Consider the following 27,019-nt stretch of genomic DNA (forward strand, 5'->3'; position numbering starts at 1 on the left):
GATCAATTTCATCATGCACTTGCAGGCTGAGGTTGCAATCAATCTCTAAAGGTGTTTACAATGTGTGACATGATAAATGTGTTTTTATTTATTTAAGCATCAGCACAAGGGTGCATAATCCAATAACTGGATCATTAGTTTTTCTCCACAGCTCCCTCAGACTCCTGAGTGTCTCCTAAAAAAGTTTCTGTCCTTGTCCGCAAGGGAAATGATCGTGAAGCTTGATATTTGTCAGGCTTTTACTGTCAACAGTTCAATGGTAATGAGTTCCCTGGGAAAAACCTACTCCATTGGCTCATCTAGAATAAAGGCCTTTATCATAAGAGTCCAACTGGTGATTATATACCAACCGTGGCTATTTTCATGGTAGGCACCATTAAACTACATTATAATGCTAGGTAGTAAGCAGTTCACCCACAGTAGTCATTTGCAGATGCAGTTGACATGAAACAATTATATTTTCTAGTGTTTGAGCGCCTGTGGCTCATGGGATACCTGATAAAAATTCAACATAAGCAATCAGAACAGAATGCTACATCCAGTATACAGGCTTTGCCTTGAGTTTTCTTCACTACAACACAACCGAAAAGCTCTTGTTTACCCATACTACACAGAACTACTATCGACACTCTTTGCAGGATAGGCTCAATCCCTTAATGTGGGAGCACAAATAAATTTTAAGATTTAATAAGGTGTTTAAAAAGAGTTTCGCATTAGAGCTTAGGCACAAAATTAAATGAAACAGAAAAAGCCCCTCACTTAATATAGTAAATGGGCTCTCATTTAAATTGTGTATAAATATTTTAGCAGAGAACTATTGGATAATATTAGACTCTTTAAACTTCCCAAATGTGTCCTTGAGCTCAGGGTAAAAATGGCTGCTGAAGAATTCATTACTAAAACGCCATGAGAACTTGGAGGCGAGTCATGACAGCACTACAAAGATCCATCCGCTCCCCACAGCTGCTCTCCATGAGGGTCCCGAGCAAGTGAATGAATTGAGATTTCTTCTCAAAAGCAGGCCTCCCCTAAGGGATCTCATTGTGTTTGCTGTCCAAACCCTTCTAAGTCACAACGTCATTTTTGTTTTCGTGTCAGCTGTTTACAGCAGGGCACTTAATACGTGTGCAAATTTTAGGAACAGTTAGATAAACATGCTGATGTGAGCAAATGTGAATGGAAGTTCAGAAATATGGAATAGAATTTATGGTTAGCAGAAAGAAGTAGAACATCAAAGCATCCTTGCCATTAAGGATTTTACAAAGCATTAGCCTCTATTAGTCAGGGATAGTCATACGGTGGTAATTGCAATTCCATGTTTTGCTTTCACTCTGTCATCATTAAAATTTACCAGGAGCAAACCTCAGGCTCCACAAATGTTGCATCTACTTTTAGTGTACGTTTTTCACTCCTCAGTCGTTTATTTAAATGTTGTTGTTTGTTTGACTTCACACAATAACCGTTCATGCTATAAGCTAACATGTGCATATTTTTCTTCTCTGCCTTTTTGTGTAATGCTGAATACTCACTGAACTCTGGCAGAAACCTGTTTTCCAAGCTAAGATTTTCCAGACGGAAATCCACGTGTGGAGTAGGCCCAATGTGATGAAGTGCCAGAAAGTGACTTGAGTTGTCTTCCTCAACCCTAACAACTCACAATCTGTATGGAGAAGGTAAGGAGATTTGATAGTCCATCAGTGTTTAATAGATAGATAGATAGATAGATAGATAGATAGATAGATAGATAGATAGATAGATAGATAGATAGATAGATAGATAGATAGATAGATAGATAGATAGATAGATAGATAAATGGATAAATGTACCTGGGTAAATTCCCATTAGGTTGTAATGTGTAAAATAGATCCATTGTAGATCCACTTGTGGATTAGTGGAATTTCTGTAGGATTTTCTTTCTTTCTTTTTCTTTTCTTTTCTTTTTTTTTTTGTTAAACAATCTGTTTGTTTCACACAAGCCAAACGTTTTTTTTCTTCTTCTTCTTTTACTGCAATATATTTAATGACCGTTTTGTGCCATCCTGAAACGAACAAAAATGCTAGAGCAGCCTACTGTTGCCATGGTTACCACCTCAGTCGAACAAATTTATTTGTTTATTTATTTATTTTAATTTATTTTAATTTATCAGGTGAAAATGCCGGCTTTGACTAACTTGTAATCTAACTTTTTTTGGTTACTGAACTGTTTGAAAGGGAAATGCCCGCTTCTGTTTAAGATTCCATACACCTCATATAGCCTACAAAAAAAAAAAAAAATTAAAGAGTTTTTATGAAGATCACCCTGAAAAGCAAGCTTTGTTTTTACGGAAACAAGTCTGAAGTAAGGTTCTCACGCTGAATGTAGCCTATATTATTTAGTCGATATGTTTATATAACCAGGTCGATATCCAGCTCAGACTGATTTGACTGTCGATGCTTGTCAACTTGTTCCCATTGTCCAATACGTTATGTGCACATGACATTAAGAAGGACGCAACGGAATCGACAAAGCCGAACTCAAGGACGTGTCGGTGTAACCGAGACCAGCCGCCGGTGACTGGGTGAGGGAGGGAGGAGAGCTATTCCCGTGGGATGGTCACGTGTCCGTGGGGAGTAGTTGTGTGTGGAGCCCGTGGAATAGGAGGTGTAGCGTCAAGCGCTCGTTCAGACTTGATTCTTACAGTAAGGAAGCTGTCAACACAGAGCCGACTGTATTCGCGCGTGTTTGTTGCTTTGTTCAAAGCGAATGAAAATGCACATGAGGACTGAAGATCTGGAGATCGATTTCCATAAACTTCTGCGCGCATCTCAGTCGCAACAAACACACTCGGCGCGCTCAGTGTTGTAATATCAACGCTACTGTTTACTACTGCAACAAGATCTGCGAAATACCAAAGACTGTCACTGCAAACCGAGGTGAGTAGGCTCCGTGTATTTTTACTGTTTTATAAGTTTTAGGAACATTTAAAACAACCGATCGTCAGTAGCCTAGTAGTTATCATGAAGATAAACATCTCGTTGACTCTGAATGTAACTATCTAGGCTACATTATGGAAAGTTATTTTTAATTTGTTATTGCTGTAGACGACATTGTGCATACTTGCACTAGTGTCGTGTGTTTTTCTGCAAAATGAAAATACAGCAGGTACATGTGACTTCTTCTCCGGTGATGAAAGCTTCTGGATAATGTGCAAGAGCAACATGATTCAGTTCATGCCTCTGTAGCCTCCTCAGATTTTTCTTCTTCTTCTAAATAGTGCCATATATTTTCAGTTTTTCATTAACCTCATGTTTTGATGTTTCTCTGGACGTTTTGGATGTCTACCAAAGAGAGAGATGAGGTAAAAAAAAAACAAACAAAAAAAACAGAAAGCACAAAATTGCCATTTACCATGAAGAGGCAATATTACACTCTTATGCTTTGTTAATGGCACCATGCAGGTATAAAAATCTTGGCTACATTATAAACCCCCTTTTTTTTAATGAATAGTTCCACCCAATATGTAAAATCTCCTGTTATTTATTTATCTTCATGGCAATTTGTCTTTCTTGTGCTGAAGACAGTGATAGTGATGGCCGGATAGAAAAGCTATCATGCTTTGAATGGCAAAAAATAATGTAAACAAACAATAAAAACTAAGTAGCCTATTCAACTTCCACATCTTCCAACGAGGGAAATTTGAAGTCATTATTCACTTATATTTTCCCCAACAGTGAGTCATTAAACATTGCCACCAAATCAGTTTGCTCAGCTCAAGAACTGTCATGAAAAACCGGGCTGTATCCAAAAATTCACTGTCCAACATTACTCCTACTAATATAGTTCACTGAATGAGTGAATAAAAGCCAAGTGAGTGAATTTAGACACTGAGCGTGCTGGATTTGCTGTAGACATCAGGTATTTTCTAGAAGTTAGTAGTTGAGTGTACATCAGATGTACTTGTTATTGAGATGCATTCTGGGGTTGAATGAGTGCGAATGGCTCTTCCCTCAAAACATGTATCTATATAAGAGTATAGGGGGCAATTACAATGCCTGATCAAACAAAAAGCATAAAAATGAGTGCTGTGAAATGATTAATCGTGATTAATCGCATCCAAAATATAAGTTTTTGTTCACAATATATGTATGTGTTAGTGTATATATTTGTGTATAAATAAATACACACACTTACATTATATATTTAGAAAATATTGACATGTATACACATCTATATATTTATATCCTTATATTTTATATTATACATAAATATATTTAACATATAAACATAATTTTTTTTATGTGTCTGTATTTATATATACAAAATAAATATACACGGTATGCATTATGTAAACAAAAACTTTTATTTGGGATGCGATTAATCGCGATTAATTGTTTTAAAGAACTAATAAACGTGACATTTGCGTAGGAGATCAAGTAGAGCAGTTTAATCAACTAGCAGTTTGCAAAGCTAGTACACTGAATGGTTAACTTGCAAAAGTGTGGATATTTTTGTGGCAATTTGAGTTTCACAGAAAATGTAAAGGATGACAGGATTTTAATTTTGGGGTCAACTTTTTCTTTATATCATGTATAGCTTCAGTGCTTTGCATGTTTATCAGTCTCTTAAACAAATTTGACATCCACTGTTCCCATGGCAGAAATATCATAACTGTGGAGGTGTACCTGCCCTTAGCGATGAGGAAGGATATTACACGCCTCCGTGTTGAAAATGTCTGTTTTTCATTCAGTGCAGTTCATGTGGGGCTTTTGTTTGTAGCCAGTTGATTCCCATATTGCATCTCAATACATAATTTAAGGTTACAGTGCATTGTTATGCACTGAGAGTTATTTTAGTGGCATTTCTTCATAAAAGTACTGTCATCCCCATAGTAACACTGAGCTTATTGTATATCTGCAGGGGACCGACACCTGTGTCACCGGCTGTGCTGTCAGCGCTGATTTGACATTCATGTGGTTAGATGCATTTCAGAAATAATGGTTTACAGTGCAGCTTTTCAGATCCACCAATTGGAACCAGTCCTTAGAGCTTGTTAAGAAAGAACAGAACGAGTTTGTGATGATGATAATAATAAGATCTGTTCATATGATAGTTTGTGGGGTGGGAGATATCATGTTGGCACTCTTCTAGATGCAGTTAAAAGATGCCCAGCAGTTGAAAATGGCTCCTTCAGTGTTGCTTCAGCCTTTCTTCTGTTTATGCTGAGTAGTCTCAACTTCCTGGCAGTATTCTAAGGCATTCTTAAACTAGCAACAAACATCCAATTTAGACCACCCTTGTGTTTTGTGACACATGAGAAAAACCGTGCCCATATGTTCAAAGGCTTCAGTATTCAAACGCCTGCTTATATTTACGGGCAATCAACTCTGATGACATGCGCTAAGAGCTTCCTTTCCTTTACTGCCACTGTAGCTCCAAAGGGAAGAAAAGTTTCTCGATATTAAAAAGCACAGAAGGTAATTTTCCACGGCTGACCTGCTGTGCCACTTGTATTCTTGAGGCTATACTATTCTTATCTCAGGCAAGGCAGCCTGAGAGAGGTTGCTGAAGAGCTTGGGGATATATCGACTGAAAATATTGAGATATGCGTTCGATATGATTCCATGATGGATGGAGATTAGGAATGGGGTTCTGTTAATGTTGTTAGCTTCTCGTCAGGGGTTTAATATTCAATTAGAGAGTCCTATGTTCATGCAAGCTCTTATGTAAATATGGCCTTAAGGTTGATTTAAAATGTCTTATATTAAGTATTTCTTTAGTTTACTGTGTTACTGAGGCTTAATCGCTTGTGGAGATTTGACAATAATCCCTGCTGTGATGACAGACCCATTAACAACCACCCACTTTTCCCCTCTATCTTTTGCAGTATCCTTATCTTTCGCTGCATGAACTTTTTAGCCAGTCCAGCATGTGATCTCACACTGATTTACTGTTTGTATTGTGGTTCTCTGTTATACTTAGTGTGCGGATTTAAACATATTGAGCTCCCACTGAATGATGACACAATGGAGCTGACTGCATTGCAGGCCATCTCATAATGCACAAAGTGTTTTCTAGGAGAGCCTTCAAAGAATGCATGCCTGTTGAAATGGGTATGACTAATTTTGTTTGGAGCCAGAGTCAAGACGAGGTGACATAGTGCTTTAATGCCCAGTGCTGGCCAAGCTCCATATTGAATTTAGGAAATGAAGCCCCTCGTGAAAAAGAATCTCATTCTGATGTGTGTTCCATTTTTAGTGGATTCAAATCATAGTATCCGTTATAAAGTGTCTAAAGAGTCTGTTTTAGGGACTATTTGGGGGAAGTCGTGGCCTAGTGGTTAGAGAGTTTGACTCCTAACCCTATGGTTGTGGGTTCGAATCTCGAGCCAGCAATAACACGACTTGGGTGCCCTTGAGCAAGGCACTAAACCACTAACTGCTCCCCGGGCACCGCAGCATAAATGGCTGCCCACTGCTCTGGGTGTGTGTTCACGGTGTGTGTGTGTGTGTGTGTTCACTGCTCTGTGTGTGTGCACTTTGGATGGGTTAAATGCAGAGCATGATTTCTGAGTATGGGTCACCATTCTTGGCTATATGTCACGTCACTTTCACTATTTATAGAAATAATTAATTAAAGCTACAATCAAGGTTCCATTTAGAAGCAGATAGAGTTTTAAAGAAGGATCCAACTGGAGAACCTTTTAAATTCAAGAAAAAAATCATAGAGAAGAGCTTTAAGGAACCAAAAAAGCAACAATTATTTACTTATTCACTCTTAAAAATAATTAATTTTTTGGGGTTACTCAACTATTTTGGGGTCATTCAAAGAACCTTTCAGTGAGCAGTTCTTAAAATAAACCTTTTTTCTTAAGAATAATTTTATATTAGCATTTATTTTCAATAAAAGGTTCTGTAGATTATTTTGACTTTATTCCAAGAACCTTTTGTGCAATAGAAAATTCCATGGATGTTAAAGGTTCTTTATGGAACCATCAATGCCAACAAAGAACCATAATTATTTAGGAATGTTCTTGTTTTTCCAGATTTTAAAAGGTACTTCAACAAATATTAAATGAAAAGTATAATCTTTTCATTAGTCAGAGAAAAAGTGTCATTTTCATGCCATTTATCAATACTTCAATAAAAATGACATCCTGTGTGGCTTCATACAATTTCCCTTTTCCTTCCGAGACACAGGACATCACCATAAATTTCAGTTGTTCAGTTTTCAGTATGGTGGCAGTTTATCTCATTTTAAAGAATGTGGCACAGTGTGAGCTGTTATTCAAGGCTCTTAGAAGACATCGTAAATTGTCATTTTTCTCCTGCTGAAATAATTAACGCCGCTCTAAGATCATTAGCTACAATGCACATTAGAGTCACTGAGATGGATGTCGAGACATTCACCAAGCCAGAAATATTGTCTTGTCTTCCAGTATCAAAACAATGTCAGTCTGCCTCAGCACACTCGAAAAACATCTTCATGAATCCCTGATGGTTGCTGTGGGAAAAGAAAATTACACGACAAGGTCAAGACGGGTCATGAGACAAGCTCAGCAAAAATTCCTTCAAGGACTAATCATAGTTTTTTTTTTTCTGCTGTAAACTTTTTAAATCACCCACTGGCTTTCCTTAGTTCAATCAAACAACTCCTTAACCAGTGGCTTTCAGAAGGTTTTCATTTGTTTGTCTTTCAGCCCGTGACGAACACACCTCTCCCTCCATACAAAACAAACAGACAGTGTTTAACTTCATAGAAAGTTTGGCATCAGTTTGAACAAGACAGATCATCTTACTCAAGTGTTTCACTCAAGGTCAAACATGTTACCTTCAGCTGACGGAAGGAGCACAGATGTTGAAGCTATGGGAGAGTTTAGACACAATGCTATTGTTCTAGTTGTTTTGTTTTGTTGGGAGTCATATAATGCCAATCAGCTGGGTGGGGTTGTCTAGACTCCAAGGGGGTCATGTGTTTGTGTAATGACTAAAATAGTGGACCAAAAGGAACAGCAGATAAACCTTAAGTATCCCTTGGCCAGCCAACATCATTTAATGTAGAGTACTCTTGTGTGGATTAGATGCCAGACTTTCATTATTGTGTTTGGTCTCAGTCACTTTCTTTCTAAACAGCCACCTACAATGTCTCAGTGTTTATCTGAACAGGGTGAGTTCAAGTAAATTGGGCCATTTCTTTTCAAGGTTTCTTTCTGGTATCACAGTGGGGACAGTTTTTACTTGCCCTGAAAACAAGTTTTATTTGTATCAACATATTCTATGTGTAAGAAAAGCACATTTCTATTTCATTTTAACTGAATTTCATGAAATGTTATTTAAATTCTGGTAAAACAAAAATAATTATAGTTATTATAGTTTAAAATAACTCATCTATTTTAATGTATTTTTAAAAAGTAATTTTATTCCTGTGATGCAAAGCTGAATTTTTGAATCGTTACTTCTGTCGGTGTCACTTGATCCTTCAGAAATCATTCTGATAAAATGCAGCTGAATCAACATTTCTTTTCATTATCAATAAAAATTTCAAACTGTTTTTGATTCATTTTTCATTAGCATTATTTGATGAATAAAAAGTTCAAAAGAAAAGCATTATTTGAAACAGAAATCTTTACTAACATTAAAAATGCATTTACGTTCACCTTTGATCAACGCAATGCATCCTAAGTAAAAAAAGCCGGAACTTGAATGGTGGTGTAATAGAATATATATTCTATTACTATATATACCGTATTTTCCGAACTATAAGTTGCACTTTTTTCATATTTTGGCTGGTCCTGCGACTTATAGTCAGGTGCGACTTATTTATCAAAAATACTTTGACATGAACCGAAAGAAATGAACCAAGAGAAAACATTACCGTCTACAGCCGCCAGAGGGCGCTCTATGCTGCCAGAGATGCTTCTCAGTGCTTCTGTATCCTACACTAAGCAGCATAGAACGCCCTCTTGCGGCTGTACACGGTAATGTTTTCTCTTGGTTCTTGGTTCTAAATAAATGCGACTTATAGTCCAGTGCGACGAGTTTTTCCTCGTCATGACGTATTTTTGGACTCATGCGACCTATACTGAGGTGCAATTTATAGTCCGAAAAATACGGTATGTAATTTCATCAAATCTCTGAATTGACATTTTTTGGTGGAAATTTATACAAACATATTTGTCTGATGGTTCCAACACAAGTCATTGCACAAGCGACAATTTCAACAACCAATGTTAACTAGCTATAGTAAGTTGCCCTAAATTAGTAGCAACAAATATCTATGAACCTTGCATTGATGTCAATGTCAAAAAGTTAACAAATCTACCTCAGTTCAATTTGTTTCTTGTTTCTATCTGTTTGCTCCTATTAAAGATAACTTTGTATGCTTCTTGAAGCTAATGTGTGCTTCTTAAGCTACGTCAGTTGCTGTGTCACCCTTATTTTTGCTAGCGTTCGACCTATGTATTACATTTATATGAGCAAAACCTACAGGTTTTTGACATATTGAGATCTAACAAGCGAGGGACTCTCTCTGCTCATGCATATTTAACCATCCCGTTCTGCTAAAGTACTCTAGCAATTTGCATTTTGCTGTTCTTAGTTCAAACTGCTGCTTGTCCAAATATTAATTACATGGATGGAGGGTAGAGCAGTTTGTCATAAATACATTTCAGGAGATGTCAGGTCACCATTTTCATTTCAGATATTTGCATTCGCCAGAAAACATCCATAAGCTAATTGCTACACTCACAAACTCAGAAAAAGAAAAAAAGAAAAAAGATTTGCATCATCACAAATCTCCTCCTGTTCATTTGGACTCACTCTTCCACCTTTTTTGCCCTGAGCGTGAATAGGAAATGTGCCCACATTTCAGTTCGTGGGAAAGGTTGTGAGCATGCAAATGCATGTAATTAGTCAATGCCAACGCAGCGATTAAAACCTACAAAGTCATTAGTTCTCTGACTTCAGTGGTGCCTAAATTCACTTATATTTTTCTTCCTACTGCATTACTGGTTTGAAATGAAGTGATTTGCTAACAGTCACACAGCAACGTGAACTAGGCCTAGTGACTGTGAAAGTCACAGTTATTTGTGACTCGTGAAGTGTCAGATTTTCCTGAGTGTCTCTGTATGAGCCCTGCAGTTTTGTCCTGTCTGGTTTAATAGTCGTCCTGCTTTGGTTGAAGGCCATGGCGTGTGGATCACTGCACTCTCCGTGTGTAGGTGGGTCTTGCTTTGCCTTAAAGAGCAAATAAAGCCTCACATTGTTGCCACCCAGTCAGCCTGCTGGATTCCAGAGCTTGGTAGAGGAAATCTAGCCACAACACTGACAAAATCAAACTGGCATACTGCTGAAGGAATCAGCCAGGCATGCTGGGAAAGGTTGTACCCATCTTCTGCATCTTAAATGAAATGTGATGATCTTGGAACCATCTACAACATTCCGTTCTTGCATATGGGAAATGGTATTTCCAAACAAGGTGGCTGCTGTCCAGTGCTTTCAACACCAACTGAGACTAAAATATAAAGACTTCAGTGTATTTCTGACTGTAGACGTTTTGTTCATTAGCACTGGGGAGTCTGATTCATTTTAGTGAATTGATTTGTTCGGTTGGGTTATTTAATCCTCAGAGACCGCAGCATAGCAGTAATATTGTATTAGGGTTAAATGAGTTCCTAGCTCGCAACTTCTGCAACGCATCATTTAAATTGCCAAATTGACTAATTCTGATATTAATGCATATTTCTCTATTTTTATTAAGAATTTGTTTAATGCACTTCAATTTGTCCATCTTTCCATGAACTGGATTAGTGATTGTTAAGAAGAAGAACATATATTTTGGGGTGTATTCATTTGCTGTGTGCTGTATGTGATAAAAAGAAATAATAATAATGCATTTCTTAAGACATAGTACTGTGTGATCACAATATAGTGTTTTTTTGTTTCTGTTCAGTCTATCCACAGATTCACTGGTGATGCATCTTTGAAAAGCCCACAACCTACAATTAACAGAGAGGCTGAGCACACAGAGACTCTCTCTTCTAATTGTCAAGCATTGTCTTTGAATGAGCAGCCTGAGATCTGCTCTCCATCACTAAGACTTTGTTTAGGTAGAAAAGAACATCAAGGGTGGCAGTGTGTCACTTCCTCGTGCTATAATGAATTCAGAAAGCAGTAATGACAGCTTTATTTTCTCTCTCCGGGTCATCAGCCACAGCCGGTGGGCGCAGCCTCTACCATCTGACATACAACATTGCTTTAGTTTTTCATCCATTATAACCTTGCACTGCATTTTCACTGGATTTTAGCGCTAGTGTCACATCTGCCTTTCTCATTTTCCTTTTGTCATTTCTTCTTGGTTTCTATCTGGTCTTTGTGAGGCTAAATTGCCTTTTGTGGAATTTGAAATGGCATTTTAATGCACTTTCTGTGCACAACACTTTTTTTTTTTTTATCTTTCCTTTTCCCACCTCGAAAAAAAGGCTTTTGTGTTTTTAAAGTGCACTTGAACTATAAATAATCTTCTGGTTGTTTTGGAGTGTTGAAATGAGGCATTTGTGATGTCTTGCGGACCGTGTTTAAATATTACTCAGGTTTGTTTGTGTACAAGTGCAATAGCATCACAGTAGACCGTGAATATGACTAGCTTTAGCACTTTTAAATTTACTAACCTCAAATATAAAAACACAGTCAGAGATCTGTAATGTATTTCATGCCTAGTGGCAACCAAGACTAGTAGCTCTAATGTAACAACCAACGACTTTAATAAATGCATTTTGACATCAATTAACAATTGCATTATGGATCAATAATTCCTGAATTTCACATTATGAATGCACTATAAGAATACTTGAATATATTAACCGTCTGCATGATTTCAGGCACTCCATCATCTTGCGGTTTGTTAAGAATACTCGTCAGACATGCGTACGCAATACATGAGTCTTAAGGAACACACAGAGTGTTTGCCAGAGGGCCGACGGGGAGCCTGAACAAGAAGCTGAAGTGTGTCTGACTGGTTGAGGTAAGGGGATAGCCTAGTGACAGGTGGCTGCCCCTCAGTTGAACCACACAGTTCAGTGGCAGTCACCTCCCACTGATCCTCAGAGCTCAATTTCCACTTCCACCCTGTGGCCAAGCCTGAACCTACGCCAGAGTCAATCTCACGGGACGGGGCTATCGAATTTCTACCGTGATACAGAATAGCACCTGAGGCACTTTCTGTGCGAGCAATGTTGCTGAGAAAATGGAACCATAATGACCCAAGCGCCAGTTTGTCTTCCAAACTATGTTTTTATTTGATGGTAAATGGTCTTCCAAGCAATTTTGTGCTCATTAAATAGCTTCAGTTTTATAGAGTATATTCAGAACAGCACAAGATGGTTTGCTACATTTATGAGTGAAAAAGGGATATCTAGATAAGTGATGTATGCAGGGCGAAGTTTACATCGTAATTTGTAAAATAAAGGCTTTAGGGTAGCTTAATATTACTTGTAAAGACAGATGCAGGGGTATTTAGTCTGAATGTGTTGAAAATCATCCCCATTTAGCAAATGCTGTTAGATGAGGAGAGAATAATAATTCATTATGAATTGTAGAGAGGAGAAATGGTTCACATCATGAGCTGCCTTAGAAGCCATTTCACAGCTTGAATGACGCTTAAAGCATCCATAGATGTGTTTATGATTTTTTATGATGTTTTTCGTCTTTATCAAGAGTGTAGCTTGGATGTATGGTCTTATGTAACTAAATATATTACTTCTAAACTACATTTGCAATCACTCATAACTGCAACAGGCTGTTAATGCGAGCATGAGTAATGCTATTTAGCAAAGCCATATATATAATATACAAATATTGGACAATTAAGTTGACACTGCCTAAAATGTTAATAACCAATCATTTGGTCAGACTAGCTTTTTCTCTTGAATCTATGTTTGGATACCTTTAAACTCGTAGTTTAGATAGATAGATAGATAGATAGACAGACAGACAGACAGACAGACAGATAGATATCTTCAGAGAATTCTCTAGTGCATTAGTAATATTCTATGAAGTTATGAAAGGGGGTGGAGCTAAAGTATCTAATTAAACACTTGCCCCAAAGGGACTGGGCATGTAGTAACAATACTGCAAGTTGGATGTGAAAGTGTTTTATTAAATGACAAGTAACTGCAGAGTTAAACAAGTATGCACTAAATGCCCACATGCATTGTGAGCCACACAGATGCACTAGATGGCAGTGTGGATGCACACTCCAGCACCCACACTTACATCACTGTCCTGAAAAAGCTGCACAAACAAGCTATATGTCACTGTATTGTATATTAAAGAGATCTTCACAGACTAAATTAATTCATGCATTATTGCAAGAAACGAATGATATACATTAGCTGCATCTTGAAAGATGTTTTTCACACAATAATTAGAGCCGGCCAAACAGTGTTCCAATAGCATTGATATATGCAGTCCAACATCATGCTCCGAAAACTCAGCTACGTAATCCATATAATGTATGATTTATACACTCACAGAAACTGTCTTAGTTAAGAACATGATGCGTTTGTGTTTCTGTGGCAGCTCTTGGCAGCTTCGTCATTTGTGTTCTGCTGATATTTTTGATCCCTTTAAGTAGATTTTGCCTGAGACAAACTGCCTCAGAAACAGGCTTTTTACACGTTCCAGCTAATCTTTATTGAAGGGATTAGTGTACACGGGACGGATGCACTTACCCTCTTCTCTCCTCTCTGAGTGATCCAATTAATAAAATCAAGAGGAACGGCTCCTGTGAGGCATATTTGGCTCGACCACTGTTTATGTCTTGGTTGTGACTCACGTATATGACCAACCATTTTGTTTTGGATGTGTTTATGTTTTTCACAGCCTTTATACAACTGAAATTGAGCAGTCAGACATCAAATTGTCTAATTTATTATCAATTGTCTCCAAGAATTGCATTGTAAAACTCAACACTGGGGTTTTCATGCTTTGCATGGCACTGCCTTGCTGCTCTTTAACTTGTTGCCAATTTTATTTACACATCTAATCCAGCCGGCCACACTTAATGACATTTAAGCCATAGGTGATTTATTTTCAATTCAATATTCATTAATTGCCATGTACTGCGAGGGTCAGTGTCTTTTCGGCTACCAAAGCGTGAATACATAGTTTTAGCTTTATCCAGGTTGAATTTTCAGCATGGCTTTACTTTGTTTTATTCTCTTTTTATGGATGAAATCTAACATTATGCTGTAGTTAAAAGGATCCTGTTTAGAATTAAATAATTGGGTGATGAAATGATAAAGGTACCATGTAATTATGAAATTATGAATCTTGATTTGTGAGTAACGGAACTAAACTCTATGTCGTGCATTTGTAATCTGAATATTTTTGCTGTTGTGTGAGTAGATAAGGAGGATTTGTAATGCAAAAAGGAGCCTTTTTTTGTGGAATGCTCTAGATTACATAGAAGTATAGACACTTCAGCCATTAATGAGAAGGCTGGATTGCACAGCACATAGCATTTTTCTGTTATTTGGTTCACTGCAGTCCGTGAGATTCAGACTTTCACAGAATTGCATTTTCCAAAAGCAATTGCATGTGAATTGAATTTACTGCTCTCCATTTTCACTGACCTTTCTCTCCTCGTGGAGCCATAAAGGTGGTGTAGAAGGGAAAAGAGGTGTTTTTAGTTTTATTTAGTGCTAGGCCTGGACAAAATGAGGGTGAGATGGCTACAGTCTCACACTGGGAGCCTTTCATTCTGCTCAGACTGTCCTTTGCTTGTTCACAAGCTCTAACAAAGATGTTTTCTATGCCTCCATGTCTATGACGGGGTGGGAAAACACCCTGTATTTTTGCAGTATGCTCTGACTTCATACTGCACAAAGAAGATATTATTTGTGCTCTTTTGAGGGCTCCCCAAAATGGAGTGGAGCTAGCTGATAAATGTTCACCCTCTGTCTTCTGTTTGGTGACAGAACTTGAGCCGTATGCCATCGGGGGTCTCGCATCTCCATTTACAGCTGTATTGTGTCTTTCACCTGAAAGACAGACCACAGACATTGAAGCAGACGGGAATCCATCTGAAGCCAGAGCGTTGATATTTGAGCAGGTGGTCTGTGTTTAATCATAGGGAGAACCACAAAACACACGTCATCTGCCACAGAGCCGAGGTCTTCAAAGAATTACATAATACAAATCTATTTGTGGCGTATTGTGTGGGAACATACTGATACTGTTTGACAGGCATTGTTAATATATGGCTCCCAAAATTGTAGCATACCTCTTTTGTAGCTTTGGGAAGAGACAAAAAGGAGTACCTTTTCAAATGGTGGGATTGTTGTCATGCGTAGAACATCCACCATGAGCACAAAAGAGAGCGATTTCTGAAGCTGCTGATGCAATCCACGTTTCCTCTGTCACTCTACTACTGCTGCTGTCTGTAAATCCAGTTGATTTGCATATACTGTTGTCATTTTGAATTATTTTTTGCTTATGTGCTTCGTTATGTGTTTGTTGCTTTGGGCTTGTTTGTAACCGTAATATGGCAGAGATAAATGTAGGTTATTAAAGATGAAGTATATAATTTCTAAGCCACTAGTGTTACCAATTGAAAATAATAACTGTTTTGAAACAGGCTTTGGAACACTCCCCGTCTCCCATTGGTCAAACTGACAGATGGCCACACCTCCAAACTCATGCCATAGTGCGCAACAGTGGCCACTTTGTTTTTCTGTGGTTTTTTTTTTTTTTTTTTTTTTTAAGTCTTCCTTAAAGAGAAACAAGCCATAAACCAAACCCACCAGCAACAACGTTATTCACAACATTACAATGTTTGATTCGAAGCAAAAAAGTATTTGAAAATTGGACAAAAAGACATGAACTTAACAGTTTTAATGAGGAAAAGAACTACAATCCCATGATGCATAGCGAATGGTGATTCTTTAGGCACTTTCTTTTTTTATAGGGTCCCTACGCAGTGGTCACTACTCCCTATGCACGGGATATCTGTTTAAGTGAACTTCACTGACAATAATCTCTCATTTGAAATGTCCTTGGATGTGATTTTCCCTCTCTACTTCTTGTGAAGTGATGGAACATTGTTCCCTTATTCCCTATGCCATTCGCAGTGCCCATTTCAGAAAGTTTGCTCCCTTTAGATTGGAATTTAACTTAAGATGGTGGAATACCCTGTGAAGTCCACTTACGGTTGAATGGAACGCAGCTTCTGATTGGTGGAGATTCTATGCAGGATCATGGGTAATGTTGTTTTTCCACCAGGTACATGATTATTTAAAAAAAGCAGATGGCTTTAACAAAAGCATATACCATTGATTAACAACCTTGTTGTTAATAGAAGTTTTATCTTTAATGTGATTTTATTACTCATAATTTTTAAGTTTTACATTGTACAAGGTGTGAGTAGTTTTGGACTTCATTTTTACCAGTGAAATTTTTCAAAATTAACCTCATGTTCACATAATTGTAATATAAGAAAACTTAAATTTTATAAAATGTGATTTAATATTTTGTATTAGGACCTATATGACGAGGATATGAACTAATCGGTTTGACTTGACCCAGGTAAAATCCACATGCAAATTATTACATTTACTCCGTTGAAAGACTCGCTGTAGCTTACCGCTGTTACTGTAGCACGTTCAAAGAAATAGGACAAAGTTTAAAAATAGGTGCTCCCCAATTCCTCCCTATTTATAAGATGAAATGACACTGCAACTCTATTTTGAATCCACTCATTAGGTCCACTTTTCTGCCGTGAGTGTCTGATTTGCTCTAGTGTATTATGTCTTTTTCAGGAGTGTGTTCTAGCCTGAGGGACTCATTTGTACATTAATAAATTCTATTAGAGACCTGGCAAAACTAGACATAACGCACAGTATATGAGACAGAAAGCCTGCATGTTTATTGCTCATAAGAAGTGTGGTTCTCCTGACACCAATAAAGCTTAATTCAGGTTAAACAGGTGTTTTCAAAGCATATTTATGCCACTGTTTGCATTAAAGCTGTGAATTCTCACATTACGCCAGTCAACATTGTATAATCACATTTCCTATAGATTGAAAAACATCTACTTTTAAAGCTCTTAATCTTGTCAAATGTAAATGCACTGCATTTTTGTTGGCATGTGTGTGTATGTGTGCTGGCATGTATTCAGATATTGTTATGATTATTAATATAAATTATCTTCAGTGGCTCTGAATAAATGCGGAGGCCCACCTGGGAGGTAGTTAAAGCCGATAAGTGTGTCTTTACCTGCTGTTAGAGGATAGTCACAATGAAGAGGTCTATACTAACATTTTATTTGTATTAATGAATTACTTAATAGACATATCAAAGACACCCGTGGCCCCCCAAGAGCGCAGTCTGATCATGAAATATTCACGTCCTGAATAACTTAGCTCTCGCTGATAATGTTTGTGCAAACAGAGACCTCCAACAGACAGAGCATAACTGGCAGAGTAGAGTTGAGGCACTTCTTGTACTGGATGTGGAGGAACACAAGATTCGTGAATATAAACCAGCATCCCTTGTTCATCGTTTTTGGAATGGTTGCATCTGCTTTGCTTTGCGTTTTGCTTCCTCTCTGAAATCTGTTTATGGAGACGTGGAAAAAAAAGTATCTTTTTAGCATATCAAAAAGAACAGAGCCGTTTCAGTGTTTTCAATCTTTTCAACAAATAATAAACACATGAATAATGTACCGTACAGCTTTAGAGCGTTAGCACATTGTAGTTGGGCATTGCTTTTATCTTTAGTAGCAACAGCCATGATTAGAATCGCTCTACATTCAATGCAAAGTGCATCAACAGGCCTGCAGTTTTGTTGATGATGAACATTTTCTTATTCAGACTACTGTAAATGCAATAAAGAGCCTATGAAATTAAGGAAATACTACGTCTTGCTGTATGTGTGTGTATTTTTTTAAATATAAAATGTCATTTATATATTTTATTAAAATATATAAAATATAAATTATTCTATTTTAAATTGTAAAAATATTTTACAGTACTGCTGTTTTACTCTAATTACCATCAATTAAATACAGCCTTTGTGAGTATAAGAGATTTCAACAACACTTACACATCTTAGTCATAAGAAGTAATATATAATAATAATAATATAATAAAATATATACATGTGTGTGTGTGTGTGTGTTGTATATAAATAGTTTGAGCATGCACTTTAGATGACTTGTACAGCAAATGAGTTCAAAGCTATTTATGCTAAGCTGACTTTGAAGAAAAGCTGCGTAATGCACTGTGAGTTGCTAGTTCAGATCAGGATGCTTGTTCATCTCCTCCAAGTGCCCTGAGGTTTTCTGAACAGAACCGTGTCTCCTCCTGGGTGTTGTAGCGCCGACTGAGGTGCACGTAATTAAAAGTGCACTGGACCCAGAATGGAGCTATCTGAACCTTATTAAGGTGTAATACTCTGAGGTTTTAATGCTGTCATAGCCCAGCATCACAAAGTTCAATTATCTTGCCCTTCACACACAATTACCCAGATGTAGTGACCACCTTGACAGGACACGTCAACCTTAATAGGAAGCTGGATGCCTTTAGAAGTTTTATGAGGAAGCCTGAAATGTCCTAGAAGTCTTATGACTTGCCCTTGTCCTTATGCCCCGAAGTTTGTTTTTAAAGTTAGTTAGTTAAATAAAATAAAATAAAAAGCTGTATCCTTTTGCAACTTACTAAAAGCATCCTTAATCAAGGTTAGGCTTGAAACATCTGCAGGAAACTACTATCAGTGCTGAATACTCTCTGCTGTAGTGGTCAGTGAGGTCATGTTCCCACAATGTAATAGAGGCATACAGTGGGAGAGACCGGCAGATAATGTGGGGTGAGATGATTCCTGAGTTCTGATTAACACTCTCCACTCGGTCCCACTGGACCTTTCTGCCAGTTTCCCACAGTTTCTTTTTCACTGAACTGCAGGGGAAAACACCGTAGCTGAATATGCCAGAGAAAACTGAAGAAAAATTCATTTATTTGCTCTTTATTACTGACTGCTTCAGGTTTTAACCTTTTTTTTTTTTTACGGGAGACATAGTTGGTTTTCATTTCTCAGTTAGTTTGAGTGCTGTCTTATTTGGTTTGGGGATGGGTGCGGGGGGGTCAGTATGCAAATCAAGTCAGCTTGCATATACAGTCAGCAAGATGATGAAAGTACTATTTGAAGTGATTCGGATTTACTGCATTTCATTTTTGCACTTTGTATTGGTCATTACTGATAGTTATAAAACTCAGCCTTACTAAATATTGTGATAACATTGAGATTGACCTTCTTAAACTTCCTAAAATAGTTCAGTTGACTTTCTTGTACAGTTTAGAGTTCTTTGCCATATTTCGCATTCTTTATTATGAAGGTAATTTTTTCAAAAGAAGATTCTGAAATAAATAAATAGCTTGACTTTCTAAAGCACTTTGCACTGACATGGCAATTGCAAATGAAATGGAGCACTCGACTAAAGTCATAAACATGAAAATGAGCCTGCCAGAAGTAAGCCCTGGATATTATTGAAGGCAACATTTAATTTATTCGACGCAGGGATATGGTGACACTTAATTTCTTTCCTCCGTGTCTGTAAAATACAGCTTGGCCTGCAGGAAGTTTGATGAGAGTAAAATCAAAGTGGGCAGTTTAATGGCATACAGGGGGTATTTATCTGTCTTGTGCCTTCACGTCCCCTACACGCAAACCAGTGTCAGCAACATTCATAATTCATTACCTTATAACTGCAATTTATCTCTGTGCAACTTCCATTTGCCTGCCTCCTGGGGTAATTCTGAGCATTGTGTTGCAGAATCTGCCACAATTTAGCTTCATTTGAGACGCTTTGTCATCTAATCCCCCCCCCCAAACATCTTCGATTGACTGATGTAATGTCATGTAAATACTTCCGTTTCAGCACATTAGCTAACAGATTAATCAAACTTACTGTTCAGAGTCAGTATGTTGATTTCACTATATATACACCATCTCTTGGTGTCAGAATTTTCTTCTTCTTTATATATATTTATATATATATTAGGGATATGCCAGTATCAACTTTTCATTTTGTGATTAATTGCTAATGCTTTTATGACAGTATATGGTATCAGTGGTGGCTTGTCAGGGGAAGCACAGCTTTCCCAAAATTTTGAGGTGAAAATGAGGATTTAATATTATTAAAATTCCCTATTCATTTCATTGCATGTCTTGGAATGTATCTATTTTTGTTTCTATTTCACAGTTACCATTAATACCAGTTAATAACATTACGTGAAAGCTCTGCTTTCTCTCACGAATGTGCTGATGTAATTACAAACACAAAGTGATAGAGAGACGGGCAGGGGGAGGCCAGTTGAGCTCAGTTGTTAAAAAAAATGAGCCAATCAGCATCGAGTATTCACTTTCAATGCTGAGGAGCGCTGAGAAAAGGAACATCATGGAGGAGGCTAGACTCCCATTTGGTACATCAACCAATCATCATAGAGACGTAAATGACGTGCTATTAGTTTGAACGTCTCCCGTAGTGGCTCGGCTGCTTATTTGATAATTTACCAAGAATTTATGATAAGTAGCGATATTGAATATATTTTCTTTATGTTTTCTGACTAAAAGCCACCAAAAAGCCATTTTAAAGTGGTGAAGCAAATAATAATAATAACAATCGACAGGGATCCCCAGACCAATGCTATTAGTCTGCCTCTTCTATTTTAAAACCCACGAGCCACCTGGTCATAATAAAGTAAAACAGGTTTAATAACTTTTTTCTTATAACAAAAATAACAATGCAATAAAGCAATACAGAGTTTTGCACAGATTAAAGTGCAAAATAACTATAAGGACCAATAGGTATCACAGATCTCATTACTTAACCATTAACATTCACACTGAGCAATAGCTACATTTGCTGCACAAGTTATTAATCTTTGTTAAAATAATACAAGTCTTAGTTCATTGAAGTGAAGTGAAGTGAATTTGTGCTCTGCATTTAACCCATCCAAAATGCACACACACAGAGCAGTGAACACACACACACTGTGAGCACACACCCGGAGCAGCGCCCGGGGATTCGATGCCTTGCTCAAGGGCACCTAAGTCGTGGTATTGAAGGTGGAGAGAGAGCTGTTCATGCACTAACCCCACCTACAATTCCGTCCTTCCTGAGACTACAACTCACAACCCTTCGATTGGGAGTCCAACCCTCTAACCATTAGGCCACGACTTCTCCTCATGTTAGCTCATGAAATAACACAGTTGCAACTTTCGATTTTAACAACCTGTTATATATTGGAATGTTAAGAAGAATTTGAAATGAATGCAGCCTTATTGGGCCTAAAAGTCTTTCAAAAACGTATTGACCCCCAACTTTTGAAACATTCTTCCTCAGACAGGGTCGATGCATATTTTGTTAAATTGGCCATGGTTTCCCTCAAGAGTTTCAAAAATGTTGTATTATTTAGCTCCTGAGAGTTTGCTGCATAAGAACAACTACTTATACAAGTATGTGACTTTAAATGCTTGATGAATTGAACAACTGCCTTAAAACGTCTTTGAGTGATATTAACCACAGCTCTTATTATATTCATAAATCAAAGAATCTAAAAAGCCACATGAAAATCCTCAGATGGTGCTCATGAATCAAAATGCAAATTCAGCTACCGTACAACCTTAACAGCTCTATGACCTCCATTCCCCTTGGCCTTCATTATACCACTGGAATATGTCAGCTCTTGCTGGGTTTGCATGGAAATTTGAGAGGTTTGAGGACCAGATATATTAATTTGGACAAGCCAGAATCCAGTGCCGTTACAAATACTGCAGCAAAAATATATGCACTTAGATATTTTTTAATCCAAGAATCTACCACAAATATGCACAAAATAACAAAATGAAGACTCCGAGGCATTGGGTGTTCCCTCCTGAAATATCACAGGAAATGACTCTCATTCTTTGTGGTATTATCAGGATGCATTTGGAGCGAGTGGGATGACTTGGGGTGGGTGGGGGGGCTATAACTTCAGAGCTGCTGACAGATTCACTCTCGGCGTCACGCTTCACTTCCTCATCAGGAGAGAGCTGTTGCGTCATGGGGTCCCTAAAGTGATGACCCTTCACTTCATCACACCTGTCTGTATTTATAACCTCCTGTTTCCATTCTAATGTAGGGACATCAGAGGCCGGCCATACTAGATTAGTCACATGACAGGGAGTTTTCCCTTGATATTTCTCTTTTCTCTGAGATGGAGAGAGTGTTGAATCAGGTCAGACCCATCTGTCATAGTCATAATCACATGAAACATAAATGCTAATGAAGATGTATGTCAGCGTGTGAATGAAGGTTCATTAATGTGATTAAGCGGGAGTGTACTCCGACAGACGCGTGTGTTGTGTTTATTTGAACCAGAAATTTGTTTTCAAGCCTTAGCTTTCATTCGTGGCCATTTACAGATGAGTCTTTGTTGGTGTTTCCCATGATTTCATCATCAAAAGGGCAACACTTTCTTTGGTCTTTTTTATCTGGCAACAAGAGGCACAGATATTTTCACAAGTCATTTGATACCTGGATTATGGAAACCATCATGCTTTGAAGTGATTGTTTGTGTGAGTGTGTCATTGAAAGCTAATGAGAGATTCATGACTGCAAGTGGAAAATGTTTTGTGGTGGTGATTTCAAAGCTTTTTCTATGCAGCATTATCATTTTGCCAAAAAAAATAAAAAATCCTTTGAATGCAGATAATACATTTTTTAACAGCCAAAACCTTGCAGTAACCGGTTTACCAGTAATGGTATATTTGAAAAGCCCATGGAAAATTGCATTCACCTTGAGAAATCAAAGAATTCCTGTAGGGGTGCACAATAAATATCGGCCGATAATTAATGCGCATCTCGTCACTAAAGATGGTTCTCTAATCAGCGGTAAATTCCAACAGGTGCGTGATTTCACATAGAGCAGCTGTTACTACACAGAGCCATTGTTAAATGACAAGCTATATATTAAATTATATAAACAAAATATTTATTTATTTTATTTTGTTGAATTGTATTTTAGTTTTTCTTTAATACTTTTCATTTTTGCTTCGATCATTAATCATAATTTGAAGCAATTTGACTGTGTGAAGACACCAAATGTTTTCATTCCAGATTGTTGCTGTTGATTTTAATAAATATAAGAGAACTGGTTGAACACTCTATAGTTTGAGAAATATTTTTACTTCTACATTTCCAAGCCATTTTAAAAGTAGGCCTTTAGTATCTGTTGCACGGAGAATCCGATTCATTAATTCTACATGGGGAAGGGATATGAAACATCAGGGAACAGATCTTTCTGCCTGTGTGAAGTCATTAAGGTGCTCAGACTGAATACCTGCTCCATCTGTCTTCCGTGTGAATGCAGGGATAGATTGAGCAGATTCAAATAGAGATAACTAATCTGGAACAGCGGGCGGACATCAGAATGTCCAAATGTGCCTGTTGTTTTCCTCAGGCATTGATCTTCCCCCGACAAATTTTCCCGGCTGGAGCTTTAGAAAGGGAGGCGTGCTCGTAAACACAGCCGAATTCAAGCGATTCCCATCAGCTTTCCATCTGCAGATTGTTTGGTGATGTGCTGTTGGTTATGCGGGCCACGCTTCGAGAGCAGTCTCTGGTAATAAAAGTCCTATTGAAAGGCTGTGAAACCAGGGCGAAGCTGACCTCTCACCCAAAGTGATAAATGAAGGCTGGAGCACTCAGCATGCTGGCTGGACGATCCGTGTCCACACAGCCTCAGACGCCCCAGACGAGGACTTCTCTTGTCCTGTTGTTCTTCATTATATAAGCTCTACATCTCCAGCTCAGCTCCGCATCAATAAACAGCACACTGGTCTGTATTAATCGTGCAATCGGATTTATTATCAGATGCCATTTAAGAGTCTAGATGGTCTGAATATAAACGTAATCATTTCTGGAAACAATATTCTTTCACTTGTTTGATGCGTAGCACTGTTCTGAATGATTCGTTTCTGTATTGCCAAATAAAGGGAAAGTAATTAAAGTTTAACGATACATCAATTAAATCATCTGTTCTCTCTGCAGAACCCGTTTTTAGTGTAATCACTTCCTTTGAGATCCTCTTTCTGTATGATGAATCATCTGTAGCCGCAGTGGATTGTTTCTATCATACGTTTCTCCCTATGGACGTTGTCCAATTGCCGCTTTCTCTAACAGTCAGCTAATATTCGCCGCTTTTCTCATTACACATCACAAAAATCTTGTAGAACCGCCTGTGTGGACATAAAATACTGTCAGTGTAAGTGTGTTGTTGGCTTGATTCTTTTCTTGCTCTGACAAAAAAGGTGCCTGGCTCTCTTTTTTTCTCCTCTGATAAAAGCTTAATTTTTTGTCCGGTGCACACGGTCAGCTATTTGCAAATGTATGTAATGCGCAAAGCAGACCTCGTTGTCGTTAGTTACGGCTGAGCTAGACAATTTGTATTTTGTCTGTTAATAAGCCAGCTCAAAGGGATTGGCTATAATGTGTCATGCAGAAATCAGCCTGCCTAACGATGCAAACAATGCTGTGTGTTGTCAGTGTATACAAAGATTATTTAGTCAGCCAGTGCTTTATATATAGATTTTATATGAATATACTGCTGTAATGATTCAGTTTCCCGTTCCCAATAAAATATATTTGATTAGGTAGCCAGTGTTGTCTGAAGCACTTATTATTCTGTAGGTATTTATATGTGCACTTTTACCATCCACAGTAAATATCCTAATATCCTGTCAATTAGTTTGCAGTATATAAATTTGAAAGGGTTATACAGTGTTATTTTAGTTTTATTTATATACTAGAACATTTCTTTTTGAATTAACTTTATGGTTTCAGTTTTTAGTTTTATTTTAGTTTACTTTTAATGATTTTGTTTTATGCTTTTCTCAGACAGGACCACGGTCTACAATCTTATCACAGCTGTTTGCAACCCAGGCTCAATGGAAATACATGACTGTGCCTACATTTCTGTTTACAGGTGAAATAAACATTAGAGGCAGTAAAACATCCACCACATTTATGCCTTTTAACACCAATTATGATTACGGGGTAGATTGTTGATTAATGAAGGCTTGTTTTAAGTGGTTCCATTAATTTATGCTACAGTATGTTATGACCTTACAACACCTTTACCATAGTGCATGATTTGTCAACTATAACATTTTACAGTAAGTTGGCATCACTCAGTCGGTTCCATATGTATTGCTTTTCAGATTTAGTAAACTTGTTGGTAGCACACCTGGTATAGTTATTGCATTTGTGATGCAAAGTGCTCAAGTAAGAGTCTCGTTAACCCACGAGTCACAACACTACACAGAAGTGCTAAAAACCTTGTATAAGGAAGGTGAAACAGCATGGTTGCTTAAGCAAATATGTTTTTATCCCACTTTTGTTTTTGTTTCATTCCAAATGCAATGGAGTATTAACATTTCAGAGCCACCCACTGAACATTTCATCTCTTAACCGCCATGATATGTACATCTAACAAGAATTAAATATACACTGATTCTTAGTAAAGCTACATGTAACAATAGAGATGCTAAAGCAATAATAATGAAAAAACAATAACACTTACTCTATCTCTGCAAATGCAGATTGTGAAGACATTTAAAATGTTCACAATCTAATATTGAAATATCACATGCCCCTAACTTTAACCTAAACTCATTTCAGTTAGTTATATTCTTTTTACCTTTTTTTAAGTTTAAGTTTTTAAGTTTTTTTGTCTAATTTCAATAAAAAAATTATTTTATTGTAATTCTATTGCAATTAACGAAAACTGTTAACTTTTGTTTATTTATTTATTTTGATGTGTGATTCATTGAATTATTGGCTCAGCTGATTCATTCAGAACATCTAATGGAAGGCTTAATGAGTGAGTCACTGAATCATTCACTCAACTGATTCATTCAAAATCACTCATTCATTCAGAAATGAGTGCTGTGCTGGATTCAGGATATGTTTAGATTACACTGCTATCATTTAACTCTGAGAGTTAAAAACACTAATAACTTAATTTAATTTGATAACACAATTAAATGGAATTTTTAGCAAATGTAAACAATTTAAGATTGTAGTGTTTGTTGTTGTTGATTGATTGATTTGGGCAAAATTGTTTACAATTTTAGTTTATTGGTTATCGGCCATTGCAAGACAGTAATTATCAGCCAGAATGATAATGTAGTTGTGTTTTGCTTTAATACTAATGAAATGGGTTTTCATACACTTTACCATGGTGCAATGAGCATTATTTTCTTCTTTTTCTCAGGCCCATCTGATTAGTGGGGTCATGGGATTGGCTCCCGAAGCTGAAGAGGATTACGTTAGCTGTTCATTAAGCGAGCGCTCTGGCAGCAGCCATGCTGGAGCGTCCTCTAGCACAGGTGTGAGACTCAGCTGAGCGCTCGACGTCTACGGTCTGATTCGCTCGCTGAGACTCAGCGTGGCCTCCACTCTAATTACACTCCCTTGCTCTCTTCCTCTCTCATCCTGTCTTTTCCTCGAGCTCCAGCCCCTGCCCAGAGCCATGTGTCCCCAGATCTGCTCATCAGCGCTAAGTAGGCTGGGACCCACAGGTGCAGGCTTGCTCTCTCTGCTATTTTTATCTGCTCTTTCATTCACAGTGGGAGCAGCGAAAAGAGATTGGAGCATCCAGATACTGCCGTTGATTTGGACAACACACATGCGTAAACAGGCCCCTCAACTGTATAAGAATCTTACTTCGTGCTTCTTATCCGCACGGGTCTGGTCAGGTCTCAGCGCACATTACTGCTTAGTGTGTCTCTTTAGCTCTGTACCTTGGCAGGAAGTCAGACCTCCCAGAGAGCGAGAGATAACACGGCTGGGGCCTTCCCTCTGGCTCCTGACAGCCGCTTAGATCACTATGCGCAAGCGTGTGTGTGTTTGTGACGGTAGCAACTTTATAACACCACTGTTATTTTTCTCATTATGCTTGAAAGCCCCATGAATCACTTAAGTGTACATCCATGTTTTACAAGC

At 37.7% G+C, this 27,019-nt stretch overlaps 1 protein-coding gene across 2 annotated transcripts in view; it reads left to right on the forward strand.

The window, feature by feature from the left end:
- The first annotated feature begins 2,561 nt into the window (after positions 1-2,561).
- Positions 2,562-27,019, forward strand: part of mid2 (midline 2) — a 127,349-nt gene continuing 102,891 nt past the window's right edge. For both annotated transcript variants that reach the window (XM_026280984.1, XM_026280985.1), the window contains exon 1: positions 2,562-2,913. The gene's annotated coding sequence lies outside the window, so the exon portion shown is untranslated. The remainder of the gene's footprint in view (positions 2,914-27,019) is intronic.

Source organism: Carassius auratus, chromosome 14 (assembly GCF_003368295.1).
Source record: "Carassius auratus strain Wakin chromosome 14, ASM336829v1, whole genome shotgun sequence".
Classification (NCBI taxonomy): Eukaryota; Metazoa; Chordata; class Actinopteri; order Cypriniformes; family Cyprinidae; genus Carassius; species Carassius auratus.